The following is a 5151-nucleotide window of genomic DNA, read 5'->3' as shown; positions in this document are numbered from 1 at the left end:
AGTGAGACCAAATCTTTGGTTTTAACTCTTTGCAGGGTGTTATAAAGATGTGTATTGATTTTATGTTCTATAAAACACTTTGAACCAAATGAACGTTGTAAACTCTGAGGTATATTCAGTCTCTCCATCTGCCTCTTGCCTGGCCACTACACAGCAACAAACCAAGGGCCTGGCAGAGGGATTTCCAAGACCCCAACTCCCCACATTCCTTGTGGTTTTCTCCACGCTTTGTTCAACTCAGAAATGAAGCTGTTTTCACCGTGTACCTGACCTCATGGCTTACTTTTGATCGGTGCTAGTTAGCATGGATTGTGCAGACTCAATGGCCTTGTGGACTGGGCTTGGTCACTGTTGCCCAGCCTTTGAGAATGCACTAGAGTGAGGACAAAGTGCACAGTGCCAAGTCCTACTACTGAGGGCACAATATGGCCGAGCAGGCAAGATTGTTCTAGACACCCAGGGTAAGCAGAATGCTGCTGCCACACAGCTGACACTTGCTGCTGAGGCTCTGTGGTTGTAATCCCTTCCTCCGAGTTTGACACACAGTTACTATCTCCCCGCGTTTCAGACAGTGAAGTAACTAGTACATCGACTCCATGCTATGTTCAGAGCTCAAATGCTCACATTTCATCCTCTAACCATCTTCAGGATGGATACCCCACTATGAGAGAATTCAGGAAACAGGGAAATTTAAGACAGAATAATGAAATGCTTTAATCACAGAAGTAGGCACAATCAGACCTCTGATCCTCCACTACATGGGAAATGACAACCAAGACTTACAACTATTACAACATTCTGTTTAAATGTCTGAAGGCTGAAGGCCTTTGAGATTTGCCCCATCACCGAAGATAGTGATAATTATAGCACACTTTTCAAGCATTCCTTCCTGTGTTCTTAAACAGCCTTTAGATGCTGCTACTTCTTCTGTTGAGAAACACTCAGGACACTTGTAAATCATACAGATTCTCCCATGACCGAGAAGCTAGAATCTGTATTATTATGTTAAGCACATGAAGAACTACTACCCTCGGTGGCCATGCTAGTTGGAGTAAAGGCATACCTGCGGCTGTAATGGTCAGACATAAACTGGAAAAGCTCTGGACACACAGAACACTCATTCACTTGTGATGGAAATCTCACTCTCCTGGCATTTCTGTACTTAGCAAGTATGAACAATTATTATTTTATGATAATGTATTTTTCTAAAGGTTTCTTTAATTATAGAGGGGTAGGAACAGAATGTAAAAAGTAAAAGCAGGACAGAGGAAGAAGTTGACATTCTGGCAAATAAAACTGTACCATGCTATATATAAATTGTTATAAAGGCTGAGCACCAAAACCTAGTCCTCCAAAGTTTAGTTTGATTTTATTCACCTGTATTTGGTTTTATTTAAACCTTAAATATTGGGGCACTTAAATAACAGGATGGGGGACAGAATGCTTTTAAAAGTTAAAATTTTTTAACATTCTTATCAGCGATTCTCATTTTGGAAACAGTACTTTTCTGTGCCTCTTGCTTCCCTTAGCAGGTAGCCTGAAGTTCCTCCTTTAACAACTGCAGAGCACTGCAAGAAACCACGGTGCTTTACAGGCCACTAATTCTGTTACAGATGAAAGCATTCAATTATTTCTATAAAATTCAATTCCATACAGAATGCGTTCAAGGTTGACCAAGAGTGTTCTAAAATGCCATACACAGTCTGACTTCAAAGTTGAAATGAAGTAACTGTAGTTCTTAGGTAAAACTTTTAACAGAAAGGGGCAGCTAGACACTGCTACTAAAATACTTTATTCCAATGGAAAATGGGCTCATTTCAATCTTCACTTTTCCACTGCAGCACACTTTTATGCATATAACCACTTCGGAGTCATATGTACAAACATGGCATTTACATAACACAGTATGATTAAATAGTGCCAGTAACAAGTCAAAGGGGACAAGATCTCTTATGAAAACAACTTACATTTAAAAGCAGAGGACACAAACCTGTAGCTGAAGTTCAACCAGCAAGGCTTCCACAGCAAATTGCTGTTGGGCAAGTGGTTAAAGACTGGCAATTTGCTACCATCAAACACACTCAAGACTCTCAGGGAGTTCCCTAACAAATTTCAGCCATGTAAACAATATTTTCTGGTGCAGAGAGGTTACTGGTGCAACGCGGCACACTGCACTCCAGAGCACCCCATCTTCAGCTGATGTCCCCCACAGCCATGTTCCTGACTGCTCAGAAGCAGTGTCTCAGCAGGTAGACCTAAGTCACCTGTGGCACTGACCTCCAGACTGTTATCAGATGTGATCTTTATCGAAGCTTATGGTTGACAATCTTCTGATCCGCACCTTCAAGGGATGCTTAATAAGAAATGTCTGTGGTTTCTTGCACAGTCATTCATGTTGTGGGACAATGGTTTTACCCTGTAAAGATCTGTTTCTTGTACTTGCTTAATAAAATGCTGATTGGCCAGTAGCCAGGCAGAAAGTATAGGCAGGGTGACCAGGCAGGAAGTAGAGGTGGGACAAGGACAACAGGAGAATTCTGGGAAGAGGAAAGAGTCAGTCTACAGTCATCATCCAGACAGAGGAAGCAAGATGTGACTGCCTCACCAGAAAAAGGTACCAAGCCACATGGCTAACACAGACAAGAATACTGAGTTAAGTTGTAGTCTGTAAGAATTGGTTAATAAGAAGCCTGAGCTACCAGACCAACCAGTTTATAATTAATGTAGACCTCTGTGTATTTCTTTGCAACTTAATGACTGTGGGACATGGTGGGACAGAAACCACAGTCAACACATCTGCACAGGTGCATTCCAAGACCTCATGCTAACCCACTCCAAATTACTCCCTAAATCAAATCCTTAGTGCACTCACCATATCCTCAGAAGCACCTTTTCTTTGTTCTGGGATCACATCTCTTCTCAATTTCAGAACTTTTAAGTAATGAACAGTACTATGAGGCAGAAAAAGCCAAAATAAGAGAAAAAAAAAAACTCCTGACAAGTTGCAATCACAAATCCTACTTACATTTTAACTATTATGGAAAACATTCTACTCTCAAGCTTCCTGGGAAAAATGCTTGGTCTATCACTCACTGACTTAGCCCTAAAGTTATTTGAAGCCACACACAATGACCTTGACTTCTATTAATGTTTAAGAATGCAAATACCATAGTCCTTATGTGTGCAGTGCAGTATGAACTTTTTTTCCAACAAAGGATCAGTTAAAAGGATTTTTACAAATATTCATAAAGCTCTTCCTATCTGTGACCATCTCAGTTTTAGGACTTGATATTTTGATGAAGGTGGAGGCCACGAGACGATGGGAAAGAGCCCAGAGGAGTGGAAGGGAAGGAGGAAGACCCAAGTGCTCTTAGGTTCTTATTCTATGTATGGTTTAAGTGTGGGCACACATGTGGAAATCAGAAGACCACTCTGTAGTCAGTCTTCTCTTCACCTTTCTGTGAGTTTGAGGGATCAAGTTTAGGGATAGGAGTTTGCATAGCAAGGGCCTTTATCCATTGGGTCCCCTTGCTAGCCCCCGAGTATATACCTGAATAGCCAATGTAGTCTTAACCCTACTACCTCTTGGACATGTGTGGTACTGAACAATGGCTTCACCGGATGATATCAGCTGATTGATACATGTTTCCTGTACTGAAGGAATTCAATTTACACTGAGGAAAAGAGGGATGTGCAAGCAGTAAGAGCCTAAATACAAGGCTTAATGGTTCCCCATGTTCTTCTGCCACTTCATACAAACACGGTCACGTGATCTCTAATACAAAGAACCAGCAGGACAGCAGGCTGGTCAACAGCTGTCCTAAGGCAGGGATGAACACTCGTCATATTACCTCAAGAGATGCTGCAGCAAGAATGTTAGCAAGGGTCTTTTCTACTGTTTACAGTAGTAAAATTGCAGTGCTATAGCAATTTTAGTAGTAAACCAGTTTAGGTTTTTCTCCCAATAAAAAGTATTAACTTAATACTTAGCCTCTTCAATGCCAAATAGGGTTGTGCACCTCAGCTTTTGAGGTTCTCTTTTTCTTAACTCTGAAGTGTGGTTAAAGTAACTTGCAGAATGACCACAATGAGGAAAACACAGATTCAGCCATACGAAGCATGGCTCAACCAGGATGTTTTTCAATTACTTCATGATGATTACAATGTACCTGCAAGATTAGGTTCTCTGGTTCTTTTCAAGGAGACCTTAAAAAAAAAAAAAAAAAAGAAACTGCACACTTGCACGCATGTACACACACACACATTTTCAGGGCTAGCTTGAATTTCACCATATTTTGTTTAAATGTAAATGTTATCTATTATCATTAATTTGCCACAGGCATACTGAAATTAAAGCATGAAACTAGTACTATGCAGTGTGTTTTGGGTAAGTAGGGCCAACCTGTCTGAGAAAGGAACAAAGCAAGTTTTTCTGTGTGTCACAATTTAAACACACACTCTCTCATACCTGCACATGCAAAATCCACATTTTTTTGCATTCATATCATATAGACTGTAGACACCAGAAAAAAAGATCACCTTACACCAAAATCAAAACAAATCTGATCCCATCATGACATGGAAAATAACTCAAATGTTCTTTTTAATGCTAGGAAAGTCGACCACCTTCCAATGGCAACAGTACACAGGAGAGCAAAAGGAGAAAGAGAACACACAGAGATGCACACAGATCGGTATAAAAATTGACCAGAAACCACAGAACATTTAGGCAACATTTTCTTAAGCAGAACTATTTCTTTAATACATTAAATAAACTAAGTATTTGGTGTGGATGGGAAATAAGTATTTCACAATTTTTACTTGAAACCACCTATAAAGCCTCAGCTCACTGTTTAAAAAACAAAACAAAACAAAACAAAAAACATAACCTTAAGTGTCTTTTGGCCATTTGAACTTCTTCTCTTGAGAATTCTCTGTTCAGTTCAGTGCCCCATTTTTTAATTGGGTTAATTAGCATTTTAAAGTCTAGTTTCTTGAGTTCTCTATATATTTTGGAGATCAGACCTTTGTCTGTTGCGGGGTTGGTGAAGATCTTCTCCCAGTCAGTAGGTTGCCTTTTTGTCTTAGTGACAGTGTCCTTTGCTTTACAGAAGCTTCTCAGCTTTAGTAGGTCCCATTTATTCAATGTTG

This window comes from Alexandromys fortis, unplaced genomic scaffold (assembly GCF_014885135.2).
Source record: "Alexandromys fortis isolate MF-2015 unplaced genomic scaffold, M_Fortis_MF-2015_v1.1 scaffold_71, whole genome shotgun sequence".
Classification (NCBI taxonomy): Eukaryota; Metazoa; Chordata; class Mammalia; order Rodentia; family Cricetidae; genus Alexandromys; species Alexandromys fortis.
This window is presented reverse-complemented; position numbering follows the sequence as displayed.